This window comes from Rhineura floridana, chromosome 8 (genome assembly GCF_030035675.1).
Source record: "Rhineura floridana isolate rRhiFlo1 chromosome 8, rRhiFlo1.hap2, whole genome shotgun sequence".
Taxonomy (NCBI): Eukaryota; Metazoa; Chordata; class Lepidosauria; order Squamata; family Rhineuridae; genus Rhineura; species Rhineura floridana.
The window spans coordinates 21650809-21669235 of record NC_084487.1 but is presented as its reverse complement, the minus strand read 5'-3'; the positions used below and the strand labels follow the sequence as shown (position 1 = coordinate 21669235).

Sequence of the window (18427 nt, the reverse complement as noted above, 5' to 3'; positions counted from 1 at the left end):
CCTAGTACTTCATGCAATTTGGAAACTATACTTCTGTTAATGCAGCCTCAAATAGCATTTGCCTTTTTTGAAGCCATATTGCACTGATGGGTCATGTGAGTTTGTTGCACCAAATCAACTTTAATTGTGCAACTTGTATTTGCCAGTATGTGATTGAAGCCCACCTGAAAATAGTGACAGCCTGGAAATGCTCTAAGAAGTCTAATCCACACTATATTAAAGCACATCCAATGCACATTTAAAACACATGATGTCCCCCAAAGGATTCTGGGAACTGTGGTTTTTCCTTCACAGAGCTACAAATTCCCAGCATCCTTAACAAACTACTGTTCCCATGATTCTTTGGGAGAAGTCACACGATTTAAATGTGTATTGTATGTGCTTTAAACTTACAGTGTGGACCTGTTCCTAGTCTATTTTTGTCAGGGCATTGGTCAGGTCAGCAGCTCAAAACTGTCCAAAGTAGCCTGGAATCCACTGTGGTGCTCACTGACAGTAAGTCCATATGCGAGCCAGAGTGGGACACCGTCCCGTCAATGAACTGTGCTCACTATAACTTTGCCATAAATCTTCCACCTACTGATTCTCCAAAACTGGGACCCTACCCAGTTCTTTCCCTGAAGATGAAATCACTGCTACTTTGCCTCCGGTAACCACATACACGCTCGCCTCTCCTTGGAAAAGAGCTCCCCTTGATCATTTTTTCCTATTTGCCAGGAGAAAAAACAGGTGTTGCTCTTCAGTAACTCAAGAACGGAGCTGGCGAAAGGAAAAGCTCAGAAGTGGCAAAGCAGAACAGTCATCTTTTTGTTTATCCAGAATAATCCATGGTGGGAGTCCAGGAAGCATCCTTTTGCGTTCCAGCTGGAAAGCACTTTTTTTTAAAAAAGAAAAAAGGTTTAAAAGGGTACAATTCTCTCCCAGTCATCCGAGAAGGTGTGCTTTAAGAACTGCCTAGTTAACATTATCTCCATCCAAGTTTCACTCATCAGCACACGCCAATTAAGTTTCACAGTCTGTGTTCCTACGGCAGGCTGATAAACTGGGCGTTAAATCATTGATTGCTTTGCAGGAACAGACAGCAACTGTTTTACAAATGACAGACTGACGTGCAATATATTTGCACAGCACAGCACGTGAATAGCAGGTTAATGAGCAAATTTTAGTATTAGCACTGTCAACCATTTAACGATTTCTATTTAAAAAATTGATTAACTGGCAGAAAACAAGAGCATCAGTCAAATTAGTAATGTGCCACATTACCCAAAATGAGTATTTTGAGATCCTAGTTCATAAGAACCTACTTCATAGTCTAGGGAAGGGGTTCCAAAACTGTGGTCTCTGGACCACTAGTGCTCTGTGAGCTTCATTCACATGGGCCACAGAATGTCTGCATTAAATATTAATATCATTTGCATTTTATTGCTTCTTCTATATTTATATTGTGTTTTTTCATATTGCAATTTGAATTCTATGGAATGTAAGAAATAAAAGAAGCAATAAAAATATAATTAAAAAATCATACAGCATTTAGCACAGTGTAATACAATTGCTGCAACGTTAAGTGAATCATCAACCATTTTCAAGTGGTCCACAGGGGGGAAAAAAAGTTTTAGAGAACCACTGCTCTAGGGTTTTGCCCTGAATCTCAGACTAGGGAGTCATCCTTTGATTTAAAAAAGCAGCAATTTGGACAACTTAAAATATGTTTTATGTACATGTGGCTTTCCGTGCAGAGAAAGTGAAATTAAAATGCTTTAAATAAAGAAATCGATCAATTCAGGCTGTGCCACAAGCTGCCTGAAATGTATACTTGAAAGCCTAATGGCGTACTGAAGTGAACAAAAAGGATTTTGTGGGCAGAACTGATATTGCAATGGGATTATCACTGCCTATTTCAGGGATGGGGAACCTGAGGCCCTCCAGATGTGGTTGCACTACAATTCTCACCAGCATGGCCAATGGCCAGGGTGATGGGAGCTGTAGTCCAACCACACCTGGATGGCCAGAGGTTTCCCATCCCCTGAGCAACTGCCAGACTGGAAGCAATATTGGAACTTCGGTGTGGGAATTCAGCCCAGCCGTGACTTAGGCCCCATATGCACTGTTAATTTAAAGAAGTATCATGCCACTTTAAATAGTCATGGCTTCCCCCAAAGCATCCTGAGGGCTGAGCTTCCTCAGAAGAGGGACTTAGTGTTAAACTACTCAGAGAATTGTAGCACTGCAAGAGGAACAGGGGTCTCTCAGCACCCCTAACAAAATACATTTCCCAGGATTCTTTGGGGGAAGCCATGACTGTTTAACGTGGTATGATACTGCTTTAAATGCATAATGCAAATAGGGCCTTACTCTGGATGGGCTTTGCCACTCACATGTTTCAAAGTGAAGTAACCTCCAGAATATCTAGGATGACACATATGGGAGCCAAACAAGAACCCCCACTTCCTGCTACAACATGGGGAGCAGATAAGAACCAGTCCAGCAGCATAAAGGAACCAGTTAGACCCCCTTTTGCTGGAATCAAGCATGGCACAGCTGGCACTGGACTGCCTAAGGTTGAATTGCAAATCACTGAAAGGTGGGAACCATCCTGAATCTAGTATAGCCCATCTTCCATTACACTGAGTGTTATGCACAGTGTCCATCAACCTTGCCAGTCCTGTTACTTCAGTTCAAAAGCCACACGGTGATGGATGTTGGGGGGGGGGGAGGAGAGAGAAAGGGAGGCAGCTGCTTCCATCACCATCCCGATGAACTATAATTCCCAGATTCCCAGCTTACTCTCTTTTCTTTTTTGTAGAAATAGGAGGCAAAATGTGCAATCGCTATCATTTGTGTGTGTGAAAAAGTAGCCTGCTCCCCTCTCTCAGTGCTTTACTTTTCTCCTCCCCTGCAACCATGGTTAAAGTTGAAAATAATGGATGGTTTGTCACACCCAGTAACTGACTCACATTTTAAAGCCCTTCAAGTGGAGAAAAAGTGTGATGGGAGCAAATGATTGGACCCTAGGGCACCAGCCTGCCCTGGGCCTGGAAAACTATACAGCCCAACAACTCCTCCTGATACAGCGCGGGGCTTAAATAGGCCACCCCACCTACCTCTTGTGTCAGTGTTCATGCAGTGCGTGCTGCGCGTGCCCGCCTACCATCAACCAAGATAGTGGTGGGGGTGTCAACCCCTTAGAAATGCCCCCAAGCTGCCATCTGGGATGATGGCAGGCATGCCCACACACTGACACACTAACAAGACAGGTAGGCAGGGCGGGTGGTCTTATTGAAGCCTACGCTGCCTATGGGGGGTGATGCCTGGGAGCTCCTGCTCTGCAATCTGCTGCAGCATCGGGTCACATTACCTGATGCTGATGCAGAGCACAGAGCAGAGCGCCACCCTCCCACCCTAAGGAGGGGCCCTTCAGGGACCCTCGGCCAGGGCCCAACTTGGCCACCTGCTGGCACCAGGCCTATGTTGTATTTTCTTCTCTCGACTTCACAAGTTGCAAGAAGCTCAGGGCTGCTTTGTCAAACGGCAAAGCATCAAAGTCTGAAAGTGCCTTGGTGAACACGCTTACATGTGAAAAGTTAAGCAGCAGCACAGATGGAGGAACCACAGCACAGTGGCAATGCTGGGCTGTGAGAAGCAATCTGGGGCAAGCCAGGAGATGGGAAGGGCCATAGCTCAGTGACAGAACATCTGCTTTGCATGCAGAAAGTCCCTGGTTCAATCCCCGGCATCCCCAGGTAGGGCTAGGAGGGCTCCTTGCTTAAACGGTCTGGCTCAGCAAAAGACAGCTCCCAGGAGTCATGGGACAAGCCAGTGGTCAGGACCAAAGAGTGAAGTCTGAATGAGAGGAGATGACCAAGCAAGCCAACTGCAGCTGGGACCACAGAGATAAAAGACAACCAAAGGACACAGGAATACATCTGAGCTTGGGAAGACCTTGTCACTCAAGCAAGCCTCAATTGGAATAGGAAGCCCTCTCTAGGAGGATCCAGTGGCCAGTCTGAATAGGCAGAGACAGTCTGTTGGAATGTATGAGGTTCAACTCCAACTTATGGGTTGAGGCTGCATGGGATTAAAAAGGGTAGCTAGAGAGGAGACCTCATCGTTGCTAGGCTATACCTGTCCTTTGATCTCCTGCTGTCTCTTCCTTCCTGCTAGACGGATATGCAGAGGATGTTGATCCCAGTTCCTTCCCTCCTTCCCAGTCTTCTTCTTTCTTGAGAGAGGAGCAGACATATTCCTTGTCTCTCCCTCTCCACCAGCATGAGGGTGAGTACTGGGCTCAGTGCTCGTTGCTCCAACTTAGCTAGTTAGCTAGATATAGGACTCTTTCCTATCAAACATGTACTTCCAGAATAAAGTAGTTATTTCTTATTTTAAAGCTTAAAGCCTCTGTCTGACTAATTTGCAGGGAAGGTAGAATCTTAGCAAAGATTCAAACACACACACACACAAGCTCGCTCAATACTCTCCATTCCGCTACGCAACTCTGCAGGGTCCTACAGGACATTGGGCCCAGCGTCCTATACAGTCCAGGCCCTGAGAATACTCAACCGCCTATGCACATTGGGGGAAGCCACAAACACAAAGGCTTCTGGATTCAAGCCTGAGCAACTCCTGACCAATGCGGACAGTACATGCAGAAGGTCCCAGGTCTAATCCCCAGCATCTCATGTTAAAAAGGATCAGGTAGCAGATGGAGGGAAAGTCCTCTCCCCGAGCTCCTGGACTGCCGCTGCCAGTTTCTAAGACACTGGGCTAGACAGACAAATAATCTAAGGCAGGTTCCAACATCTCCAATGCTACACTTGGGGCAGAAGCACTTGCAGGCTTCCAAAATACAAAGACCAAGATATGACACATGAGCGAGGCTCGATCGCTAATCACAACTGACCACCACCATGTACACAGTCAGGAAAGTCAGCAGGTAATGTGAGACGTGAGCCCAGAAGCCCCCTCGCCCATAAGGTTCTCCTGCTCCTCAAATGGTGTCTTACGACTGGGAGCTGAAAATTCAGTCTCGTCTTTGCTTAGCTCTATGAACCAGGTAGTCTTCACACACCAGGGCAACTAATTGGAAATTGCAACCACAGCTATGATCTCTAGGTTAAAACCCTGTGTGCCCCCCTCGCATATGATTAATAACATACAGCACCTTCCAGATCTCTTCCTGGAAAGAGCTTTCAGTATAAGACTGCAATTCTGAACCAGGTAGGATACAAGCCCCTGGTGTGTCTTACTTCTGAGTAAACACATTCAAGTCTGCGCTGTAAAGCAGACACAAGAGGCATCAGAAGAGCCCTGCTAGGTCAGACCAAAGGCCTATCTAGTCTAGCATCCTGTGCTCACAGGAGCCTGCCAGATGCCCATAGGAAGCCCACAAGCAGGCCATGGATGCAATAGCACTCTCCTGCTCGTTATCCCCACAAAATGATATTCCGAGGCACGCTGCCTCCGATCCTGGAAGTGGTATAACGTAGCCATCATGACTACTAGCCACTGGGAGAGTTCTCCATGAATTTGACAAATCCCTTGAGAAGATCATGGCCACCGCCACCATCTCGTGGTAGCAAATTTCATAGTTTTAACCATCTGCCTTGAGAAGAACTTCCTTCCGCCTGTGTTGATAACAAGAAAAGGGGGTGTCGCCCAACAGACCATTTTATTTGGGCACGGAGAATTGCAAACTAGAAATGGGTAAGTTATGCCTGCAATGGGCCTGAAAGGATCCTGTCATGGCCCCGTCAGAGGACTCATCAGACGAGGATGACTCGGGAGTAACAGCAGCAGACCCAGAAGCAGCAGACCCAGAAGCAGCAGACCCAGAAGCAGCAGACCCAGAAGCAGCAGACCCAGAAGCAGCAGACCCAGAAGCAGCAGACCCAGAAGCAGCAGACCCAGAAGGAGAAACGGAGGAAACTCCTGAGAACCCAGCTCCTTCTCCCCCTCAGCTGCAGAGCACCCCAGACACAGCTGAAGCCCTTCAGCCAGACGCAGACAGTGAACAGGATACTCCCCCCTCACCTGCAGAACGTAGACAGCAGAAGGTCAGGCAGAAGAGGGGTAGGCCTGTCCACTTAAGGCCAAAACGCTGAGGGCTCACACCTGCTGACAAACCTGCTCCTTAAAAGTCAAACCTTGGCTTCAGCTTGTTGCTGACTACAACGTCAGGCGTGGCTTCGTGTGTTTCTAGTTTCCCTGAATCTTATCTTGGACTGACCCCTTGGCAATTCAACCCGGACCTCTACTGACCTCGCTTCTGGACTTCTGGCTTGGCACGTAAGCTTAGGAAGGGCCTTGCCCTTCTCATGCTTCATCCGCGTTAGCCTGGCAGATTTACGACCAGACTGCCAGCTAAGGACTTTACCGCCCTGATAACTACCCAGGAATTTCCAGCCCCCACCGGCACTGCTGTCTCAGTGCAGAGCTGACAGATCCAAAGGCCACTTTTCCGTTCAGAAGCATGAGAGTACCTCTGCCCACGTGCAAAGCTTATTTCCTCCTGCACTAAGCAACTACACCTAGCTCTCACATGCAGGCCTTAAAACCCAGAGGGAACCGTTTCCATGTGGGCTGAGCCCCAGCACCTTTTCTTTATGAAATTTAACCCATGCACATTGACCATAGAACTGTTCTTGGAGAAAGCTGCTGACTCACATATTACTAATTATGCTCAAAATAGTTTCATTCTTTTTCTTTTAAGGAGGGACTTTAGTACTTCAGATACAGGCAGGGTTTTGAGGAAGCAGGAAACATCACACATTTATCAAACAGAATGGAAAGATAAACCAACAATGAATAGTTCAGTTACCAAGGCTCACCCTGTGCCACAGACATTATGCAACATGACTTTGCCACAGCAGGACTGAGACACTGAAGAAGTGAGAGACAAATCAAGGCAGATCCAAGATTCTCTGCTCAAATACAAAGACAGATGCAAGCAGAGATGATGAAGTCATAGGGAAAAATTAATAATATAGAACTCTACTTACAGATGCCTTTTAGGGAGGAGGAGCCATTTTAACTAGCACTGAACATACTGTTAGCCAACTTTTGCAACAAGCCTTCAGGGTAGACCTAGTGGTTCCCAAACGTTTTTGCCCCATGGACCACTTGAAAAGTAGTTCTGCGCCTTGGGAAGCTCCTTGAAAGTTTGGGCTAAAACCTGGAGCGGATTCCACTGCCCCATTGACTTGGAGCCACCAACCATCCCTTCTTTTACCACTTCATTTGACTACTGTAGATCAACCAGCAATAGTTTCACAGTCCTTCAGAAATACTTCAGAGGGAAAGCACTTTTTTTCCTCTAGCACTCTGCATGGATGACATAAGAGCCTGCTGGATCAGGCCAACGGATCATACTGGCCGACCAGATGCCTATGGAAGTCTTACTGTCATCTGCATTGCTATAGTTTCAAACATGTAAAAATCCCAAAGACAGACCACTCTCACCTCATGCTGCCACATCCCTATCTCAGATGTCAATTCATCACTCAACAACTTGTGATCGGAGCGTTTGGGGGGGGGTCTTAAGGCCTAGAAACCTGACTTCCCCCCCAAAAATAAATCAAAGACTCTTAAGTCTGAGTACATCATATCACAATGCCGTTATAGAATTCTGGAACGGCATCATGATATTAGGAATAGATTCTATAATTATGTTATAAAAATCTAAGGCAGGAAGCTGTGGCCCTGAAGAACCATCTTTACACATGCCTGCCCATCCTGCTAATTTCAGGTAGGTAGCAGCCAGGTCAGAGAGACTGTGAAATGCTCACTTGGCACCCACTGAAAAGTTTTTTCGGTGCCAGGCAACTGCCTATACTCCCCCCCCCCAAGGCCTTCTTAAAAATTGATAAACCAGCTTTTCAATGTCGTTTCTCATTTTAATGCTGTTGCACTTTTATTGTTGTGTGGTTTTTAATGTATCAGAGTATACTGTTAAATTGCTTTTAAAATGGGTTTGTAACTGTCGTCATGGGAGCTGTTGTGTGCCACAAACGTGGGGCATAAATACTGTAAATAAAACAAAGTAACACAGAACAGTTCCACAGAAAGGGTCGCAGCTCAGTGGCAGAGCACATGATTTCCAAGCAGAAGATCCCCAGATTCATCTCCAGTGCAGGCTGAGAATGTCCTCCGTCTGAAACCCTAGGGAGCCACTCAGTGTAGGCAATGCCGAGCTAGATGGAAAGATGGTCTAACTGTATAAGGCAGCTTGCTAGGCCATATTCATATGTACTTCCTACCCACAGTAGTTGGCCAACATAACTTTACAAGATGGGACTTAAGAGTCCAAAAACCTGTGGAAGGCCATCGATTCCCCACCCCTTTTGAGGATGATGCTTTAACTCTCCTATACATAATTCCAAATTACTATCATCATTATTATTATTACGTTTATTATGTTTATGTTAAATTTCTACCTTGCCCATCCTTCCAAGGAGGAGCCCAGCATAGCAAAAAACGAACATGCAAAATAATACAATTAAAAACAAATAAAAATATTTAAAATGTTAGGAGCGTCTAAAACATTTAAAAACATCTAATACAGTCACCTATCCTCAATTGTACCACCAAATATTTCAAATTTCTCATTTTGACTTGGTTGAAATTGCCTAAGTTTTTTTTAAAGAACTTTACATTTATCCAAAAACAGAAATAGTTAATCATTCAAAAATCCATGTGAATGTTTTGTTAATGTTGCTGTTTGTTGAAGAAGAAAACTAACCAGAAGAAGAAGCCATCTTATTAGTACAATTTAAAAGTCTGTTTGGTTGTGGCGATTCTGGCACACCATGACAAAAATATAATGATTAATTGAACAGTTGGAGCGGCTTCATCTCCTGAACGATTTCACAAATTGATTCTGCTTAAATACTAAAACGACCAAATTACCATCCCATTTTTCATGAAAATTAATCTGAAAACAATACAAAGTAATTGCTCAGCGTGTACCTGTCTTCTAATGAAGCCTATATCTCTGAATATGTATTAAGGTTATATTAAACAATAATGTACATCTGCTAAAGATGATTTAATAGAACCTTCCTCGCTGGTGATTTACATCTTTAAAACTGAGTCCTTCAGAGAAGCCATTTAAATCATTATTTAATTTGATTGAAATCAACTCTATTCCTGGATGAAGTTTGGAATAGGGGTAATTTAAAACCAGCTTAATTTAAGCCCGTGTAAATTACACTGGCTTCCCAAAGTTAGGATTGCACCCTAAATTATTGCTCAAAGAACAACACAGAATGTCATGTTTCATTTGTCTGCTGAATTTATACTGTTCTGTTTATATTTTGTAATCTACCCTGGGAACTTGTGGTGATGGGCAAGTAAGAAATCTTATAAATAAATATTAAAGAATATATATTAGAAATACCAATGACTACTTCCAAACCTGCCTATCATTAAGTTACAGTCTTAAACCTCCCCTAGCAGAAAATATGCATTAGCTGGTTGTGATAATAAGATAAATGGTATACCAAATTGCATTTGTAATAACATTTTTTGAATAAAGTATTGTTGTATTATATTTTTGTGCACATTTTAAAGCTAAAATTAATAAACCTATTAGAAAAAGAAAAAAGAAATCTTATAAATAAATGTATTCACAATCACTCCAGTATAAAGATACAACTATACAAAAGTAGGGTCTGGGGTCTGAAATGACCCCCACTGTTAATTCCAGCCCCTTCACCCCAGAAATATGCAACAATGAATAAGTTGACACTTCCTTATCTTAACTGCTACATTTGGCATAAAATAGCTATTGTATCAGTGAAAATTCTCACATTTAACATATTGGAGTTATTTAGGACTCCCCCCCAAATACTGTAAAGGTGCAAGTAAGAGTGTCATTCCCCCCCCCATTTATTATAACTTACCCTCATGTCCTTTTAGTGAAGCCCTCATGTTTAAACAAAACAAAAACAAGAAGACACTGCACATAAGTGGGGGAATGAAACACTTTTGTAAACAAGTACATGAAGTAGGAAATTGCTCAAACACATTTTTAACTCCCACTGGGGTCAAAATGTACAGTAGTGTTAAAGGTCATCACTAGGGATGGGTGAGAATTCTCCTGCATTCAGATTTAGAATCGCATTTCTCAACACTCCACATATTCTTCACCTTTGTGCAGGGCTGTGGAATCTGAGTCGGAGTCGTGGAATCGGAGTCGGAAGCAATTTTGGGTGGAGTCGGAGTCGGAAGAAATGTACCGACTCCGACGCCTTCATAAATGGCAAATGAATATTAACTAGTAATAAAGGCCCAATCCCTAGGGCTGATGGGAGTTGTAGTTTAAAAAAGTAACTTTTCCAAGCTCTGGATTCATGTGGTGGTGATGAAATGCCTTGTGCTACCATTTTACTACAGTAAATTTGTTATTACTAGTTAATATACATTTGCCATTTTTGAAGGAGTCGGACAGTAGAAAAATAGAGGAGTCAGAGTCGAAGGTCTAGCGTACCGACTCCACAGCCCTGCCTTTGTGGAGCAATCCTGTTTGCTCCTAACTTCAGCAGCTTTCCCCCGACACCAGATTTTTTTCCCCTTGAATGTTCTTTCACATATATTGTTCTTTTATTGATTTTACTCACAGTGCAGCAGTACAGCTCTCTCTCTCTCTCCATCCCACTCTGCTCAAAACAATCCAAGCTCCAAACGAAAGGAAGCAAGGAAGTCTTGTCCATGTTAAGGACTCGAGACTTGCAGAGTAGGGGGGACACTGAAAGCTGCTTTTCTTCTTTTCTTTCCAAACTAACAACAGCCAGCCTGGTAACGTGAAAACTGACCAGCCTCAGTCACAGTGGAGGAGGAGGTGGCTTTCCATTCCTTTATCAAGATTTTCTTTCAAATTATTTTTTTCTTTCTTTCAAAACATCGATATCGGTTCAAAATATTGAACCAGTAAAAGCAATGGATAGAGGCCAAAGAAGGAACTCAAAGAAGGAACTCAAATCGATACTGCCTGTTAGGTTGATGGAATGCTTTCTAACTGGTACCGGCTAACAGATCCCATACCTAGCCATGACCAGCACTTTGAACTGTGCCCACTGAAGCTGCACCAAACTGGGAGTAACAGCTTCCGGAGATACAGGTCTGCTCCCCACCATGTGTAACACAGATGGGGAACCTGTAGTCCTCCAGATATTGCATGACTACAGTTCCCATCAGCCCCAGCCAATGTGGGCATTGATCAGGAATGATGGGAGCTGGAGTCCAACAATACCTGGAGGGCCACAGGTTGCGCATCCCTGATGTTCAAGCTATTCTTCAACTTCTGAACCACCCATTAACATGCCAAGATGCTGAGGTAATGTGTGGAACAGTGTTCCCCAAAACTAAACATTCCCATCCACTCATCCATGCAATGCAATTCATTCCCCCAAGAGGCAGAGATGGCCACCAACTTGGACGGCTTTCAAAGAGGATTATACAAATTCATGGAGGATGAAGACATCAAAGACTACTAGCCTGAGGGCTATGCTCTATCTATGTTGGAGGCAGTATAGTTCTGAATACTTCTATAATCATCATTCTTTACATCAGATACACGGTAACAGGAATGCTTCACTTTAGTCTGGTGGTTTGTTTTCCTTTCAGCTTGCTTGTCGAAAGTACTCTTGAACTTAGGTCCTGATTGTGGGCTTCCTATAGGCATCTGTTTGGCCACTGTGTGAACAAAATGCTGAACTAGATGTTCCTTTGGCCTGATCCAGCAGGCTCTTCTTATGTTCTTAATGCAAAGAATGTTTTTCTTTCAAAACATCAGTACTGGTTGAGAGAATCCAGCTTGAGAACGACAGAAGGGAAAAAACAATGGATCCAGAATGTCCGAGCATGGTATGTCCAGTCATCTGCAGACACAACCCAAGCCAAGGCCATGAGATGACAAAAATAATTTCAAGAGGGAATTCAAGTAACCATCCCTCCCCACTAGCTGTTTTAGGAACAAGCAATGTGGACACCAAAACCACACAATGCTAGAGTGCTTCTCAGTTGAGTAAATGAAGACTTTCAGGGCACAAGATTATTACTCTTAGACAGCATGGATTATTTGAATATGGGCTCACATAATCAAATCATCTAGCATGAAAATCTGGATATAATAAAAAGAATCACACAAGTTAATAAGGAGATTTAAACACACACATCACCACCACCACCACCATAAAAGCTTAGGCCACAACAAAAACATTCATCTTTTAAAATACATCTTTTAAAAAGTAACACAGGATTGTTTTAGCTGAAATAGGCTTTTATGGTTATCCCATCTAGAAGAGTCTTCCCCCAGCCTGGTGCCTCTAGATATTTTGGACTACAACTCCCATCAGCATGGCCAATGCTTAGGGATTACAAAAACTGTAGTCCAGCACCATCCAGACAACACTAGGGTGAAGAAGCCTGGCTCACTGCTTCTATGTTTTTGAGGGTCTCCTTCAAAAATGAACAGAGGATACAAGGGCATAACAAAATAGGATGCCATCATACCCATGGAATTTTCCTCCTGCAAAATAGAAATTAGATGTTAATGGACTGCCTAATCCACATCAATTGACAGCATAAGGTCTCCCTACATCGATAGTCTCCCTTCATATCAGGGGATGGGAGAAAGAAGGTTATTGCAACTTGCGCTTGCAGCAATGACCAAAGGTGAAATTAAACAAATGGGGGTGCAGGGGAGGGGGAGACAAGAGTCAAATCCAAACTTTGAAATTCCAAAATGTTTACATTTCTAGTATGACATTCAGTTTTGAGGGTACCTAAGAAACACAGCTTCTCTCCTATGCACACCAGTGGGCATGCACAGCCCTCCCACAATTGCAGCTCTTGACTTGTGGGAGGGCTGCCAACATGTGCGACAACAAATGATATCCCATGCACAGACCAGCCCATGCAGGAGTGAGGTACAAGGATGGGGCTGGGGACGGAATCATCTCCTAGATCTTACATTTTGTTAAGGCAATATAATATTAAGAATTAACGTGGCAAGTTTTAAGCTCTGAGCTTTCCCCACGGCCACCGAAAACCTTTCAAACCCACTGAATCCATAAGTGCAAATTCAATGTTGTTGTTGTTTTAAATGGAGAACATAGATTCAAATTTGGAAGAGCAAGATTAAAATTGTGCATCTCAAAAGATTGTTGTAGAAATTAATTTCTACACAACACTCCATGATCCTGAAGACATGAAACACGTGAAACCTCCGAAATCCCAAGTCAGATCACTGGCCAGATTAGCTAGCTCAGTATCATATTTTTTGACTGGCAGTAGCTCTACAAGCTGGCTGCTACCAAAGACTAAATGTGGAGGCTTATGCATGCAAAACATTTGCCCTAACCATTGATTCACTTCCTCACCAATAGCTTCAGTGGCTTTCAGACCACGACTGAGGCATGGGACTCTTCAAAACACACCTTGGCAAACAAAGGATTACACAGCTGGGTGAACCATTATTTGATCCATTATGTTAAATATAACATTCACAATGACACGACAGAACAGCATGGCAATATACACAGGCTAATATGAGGGTGGAGGAGAAAATGACGTGTTTGCCAAGAGGTCAATGTTCCAAGTATTCATTCTACGAAAAAGAAACTGAGAGTGCAAACAACTTCTTTTCTAACTCAGGAACAGCCTGGGATGCCTCGGTGCAGCTTGAGGATAAATTAAAAGGATTTCATTTCACTTCTCAACTAAATAATCACGCTCCACCTAAGATGCCCTAATGGATTAAGAGTGTGTCTTGACAGCCGCAAAATGATGTACGGCATTTTAAAAGGCAGCAGTGCAAATATTGACTTAGCAGCATGCTACTGGTTGCCCAAGGTCAGGAAAGTCCACCGGTTCGCCCCTGCGTAAAGGGAAGGGAAAACAAAACAAAACCCTGCCTGTGGCCGGCAAAGCAAAACTAGCTCTTGGAAGAGGAATGGCGAACTACAGAAATATGCAGTCATGGATGCTAGGAAGGTCATTTTCAGTAACAAAGCAGCCATCCTTATGACAGGGAGGTGTGCATATGTATGGAGAGGGAGATTTGTATATAGTGTAAGGACTCCAGGGTGGGGGATTTAAAAATACAAAAACTGCTTTTCCAGTAGCCAGACTGGAAAAAGCCCAACTGTAAGGACAGTAGACTGGAGCGATGATGGTATTTGCAGGGGAGAACTGGAGCGCAGTGTTAAGCACCCCTCCTGCCTGCCAATTTGCCCCTGCAAATGCCTTTCTGCCCCCCTCTCCCCACCACCACCCATGCATTGTTAGACACATGTTGGGGGAAACTGTATTTGCCAGTTTAACATACACTTCAGCCCCAGGCTTTCACAAGAAAACAGGGGACACCCAAAGCAGCATTTTGCAGTATGATATACTAGTTCCACCCAGTCGAAAGCATATTTGCATTCAGATCAGCATGCTACATGCAGACAGTACATTTCTAATTATAACAACATTAATTATTACACCTTTGGTCAAAGACAAGAACACTGGGGGGGGCATGTGAATTTGGGGGAGAGAAACGCTTCTTTCCTGCTGTGAGATGAGTGCATTAATGCCGTTTTTCTCTTTAGAGGAGCTTTCCATTCCTCTGCTTCACGTGAGGAATCCTTAATGAGAGAGAAGAATGCTTTTGGGAGGGTTGATAAACTGACAAAATTATGCAGCGTTTAAGCGTGTCTCAGAATCACCAGATTAAAGACCCCATTATAAATGCCGCTGCATCCCTAATCTTCAACCAATTTGGATTAGCAGGCTGTTTGACCTTATTGTTGGGTGAAGGTGCTTTTAACAATGAGGAGCGGGAAGCCTAGGCTTGCACTGAAGTTTGCAAGACAAAATCCATCTGTTGAATGCTTCACACTTCTAAAACCTCAAGTTTTTTACTCAGGCCTATTTGGATGCTTGAGACCATTATGCAATCACTAACTTGTATTAAATCATTAACTTGCTTTGTAAATGATTTTTTTTAAAGATATGTATTTATTGTTTTCTCATTTTTATTTTATGTATTTTGATTTTATAAATTCTGTAGACCGTCAATTTTTTTGCCAAAAATGTTAAGCAATATATAAATCTGCTAAATAAATGAATAATAAAATCAGGTCTTACAATTTGAAAGCAAGCTGAAAGGCCACAGATGAGTGCGGAAACACCTGTAAAGACAAGTTGTGCACACCTAATATTTGTATACCGCTTCCAAGTGCTTCACCTGCATTGTCTAATTGCAAGTTTTACAATAGCCCTGTAAAGTAAAAATCAGGATTATAATCCTCCATTTTAGAGGTAAGGTAGAAGGACTGAGGCTAAAAGTGCAGTTTGCCTAAGGCAACTTAGTGAGTGCATGGCAGAGGAGAAATTCAAACCAGGGACTTCCTGATTTGTAGCGCAGTCTCTTAACCATTAAGACTACACCAGCACACCTGGTCTGGAAAATAGCGACTGTGATGACAAAATAATGTTCCCCCCCCCATAATACTAGACCTTTGGGGTGCGAGGAGGGAAGAACATTTTATTTTATTTATTGCATTTATATCCCAATCTTTCCTCTTTCAGAGACTTTCCTCTTTCAACAAGCCTTTTAAGTTGAGACCAATCCCAGTCCGCGTCTGTGTTGGAATTGCTTTTAAAAGGTTTTAAATCTTTTTTAAAAAACAATATGTTTTTTAACCTTTTCTTAAAGATGTCTTCAAAGCCTTTTAAAAAAATGTTTTTAAAGTTGTTTTATTTTAACATATTTTAAGGTCTGTTTTTAATGATGTTTTAAAGTGTTTTTAGTGCTTCTGTTTGCCGTCCTGGGCTCCTGCTGGGAGGAAGGGTGGGATGCAAATAAAATAAATAAATAAATAAACTTTTCCTTCAAGGAGCTCAAGGTGGCGTACATGGTTCTTCCCCTCCTCATTTAATTCCCACAACAACCCTGTGAGGTAGGTTAATCTGAGAGGCAGTGACTGGCCCAAGGTCACCCAGTGAGCTTCATGGCTCAGCAGGGATTCATACCCTGGTCTCCCAGGTCCTACTAGTCCAAACGCTCTATCCACTATATCAGTGGTTCCCAACCTGGGGGCTGCGACCCCCAGGGGGGCCACGGAGTAATCCAGAGGGGGCCGTGAACAGTAAAGAAATGAATGATTTATTAATTTTTTTAAAAAAGTCTTCACTCCCTCGACACTGTCTGCTTTCCACTGGCGCTGCAGATGACACCTCCCCCTTGTTCCAAACAAGAGGGGAGGTGAAGCGCCAGAGCGTCTTTCAGGAGCACTAAGGGCAGGCATCTGCCTATAAAATACATGGCAGATGCCAAAGGAGGCTGAGGGTGGAGCTACCAGGAAGAAGAGGGGATTACTATCACTGATTCCTGTCTCCTTGCACTGCCGCTACTGGCAACGCCCTTACCTAGAATGAGAAGAGAGAGCTTTTAGTGAAGCAAAAAGAAGCAAGCCTGCAAAGAAAGGCTGCTTTCCCCCTTCCTTCCTGGCAGCCAGCCTGCCTCCCTGGGGGGAGGGGGTCACAAAATTTTTTCAGCTTATAAAGGGGGTCCCATGCTCATAAAGGTTGGGAACCACTGCACTACATCACACCGTCTCTCCCGGCTTTGTCTTCAACAAAGTGCTACTCAGAGAAGGCCCACTGAAATGAATGAACCCAAGTTAGTCATGTCTATTAACTTCAGTGGGTCTACTCTGAGTAGGACGAGCCTTGAATACTCGCCCCCCCCCCCGGATCTTGAAGGCAATAAAAGTACTATTTTAACCAGAAGTGTGCATAAATTAGGGAGAAGAAATTCTCCAACAGTTTCTGGGGAGTGGGGCTCTCTATTACGCAGTGGCAGTAACACAGCTTCTTCCTTCCCTCTGATCCTTGAAGTTGTTGTTTTGCTGCCACTGCAAAACGGCACCAGCGGCAACTCTGCTGGCAACCATTTTGCATCCTTCACAATGCCCCAAACCTAGTGTCATTCCAGGGCCTTGCAGGGAGAAAATGATGGCTGCCGTTATAAAAAACAATCCATCAGTACAGAATATTTGGAGAAAAATTTGCAAGTCGGCATTTTGGGCAGGGGGAATTGAACTTCTCTCAGGGGGAAAAAAGGTTTCCTGAGAGATTTTGGCTCAGCTGCAATTTGAATATGTGAAGTTACTTTGTATGCTATCAGGTCACTGCTCCCTCCCCCCAGCAACAACTCTGCAGCCTCAGTTCCTTCTCACAGGATATACCAACAACTGAACCTGGAATTATCGCATTTGGTATGTTAAAAGTACATTTTATTCAGACTATTACAAATTGAATTTACTTTTTCAAATTTTTACTTTTTTTGTAACAAATGGATCTACAAGCTCCTGAACTGTAAGAAACACCTGAATTGTAAGGCACCTCTTTCGGTTTGGCAGTTTATGAGGAGCAGGCAAACAATTAAAAAAAAGCAGAAGAAACCATCAACATTAATAATTATTTATGTCTCTGCTAGTCCTCCAGTGTCAAGCAGACATAAAGCATCCATTCCCGTAAAAACAACTGAGAAAAAGGAGGGGACCAGGATTCAGTGAAACATTTTATTCATCATGCTAAAATAAAATATTCCATAATCCACTTTTTCTTCATTTTTTTCAATTTTTCCAATTTTTGGAAAAAAACAAAAAAGGCTTTAGAAAAACCCAGAAAGAATGTTTTTTTCTGATTTTTTTCCAGGGGGTTTTCTAGGCCTTCTCATCTCTATGCCAAGCATATGTTCTACACCAATGAGTTGTGGTCATCCGACATGCAATTGGAATTGTGGGATTCAGTGCCACAAGACATGATAACCACCAGGGTTTGGTGGCTTTAAAGGAAGGCATCAGACAAACTCAGATACAGTAGAAGGCAGCTTCCTGAGCTCCTGAGTCAGACTACTGGCCCATCTAGCATTGTCTACACTGGCTGGCAGCAGCTCTCCAGGATTTCCAGCAGGGAGTCTTTTCCAGTCCTCCTGGAGAAACCAGGATTGAACCTGGGACCTTCTGAATAGAAAGCAGATGCTCTACCACTGACCTACGGCCCTTCCTGTATCAGCAGCTATTAAAGCCACGTTAGCTAAATGGATCCTGAGTACTACATATTTATTATCATTTATTCACTAATCTTATCTCTCACCCTTCTTCCGATCTGGCATTCAGGGCAGCTACAATGAAGAGGTAAACAATTTTACAAAACAACACAGCAATCATAGAATCATAGAATAGTAAAGTTAGAAGAGGTCCATAAGGCCATCAAGTCCAACCCCCTGCTCAAAGCAGGAATCCAAATGAAAGCATTCCCGACAGATGGCTGTCCAGCTGCCTTTTGAATGCCTCCAGTGTCAGAGAGCCCACTACCTCTCTAGGTAATTGGTTCCATTGTCGTATGGCTCTAACAGTTAGGAAGTTTTTCCTGATGT

General features: G+C 43.4%; 1 protein-coding gene across 5 annotated transcripts in view; it reads right to left on the bottom strand.

The window, feature by feature from the left end:
- Positions 1-18427, bottom strand: part of EPS8 (EGFR pathway substrate 8, signaling adaptor) — a 195739-nt gene that overhangs the window by 154194 nt on the left and 23118 nt on the right. Inside the window, exon 1 of one of the 5 annotated variants that reach the window (XM_061638503.1) lies at positions 6028-6120. The exons of the other annotated variants lie outside the window; for them this stretch is intronic. The gene's annotated coding sequence lies outside the window, so the exon portion shown is untranslated. Of the gene's footprint in view, positions 1-6027; positions 6121-18427 lie in introns of those variants that run through there. 5 annotated transcript variants of the gene reach the window in all.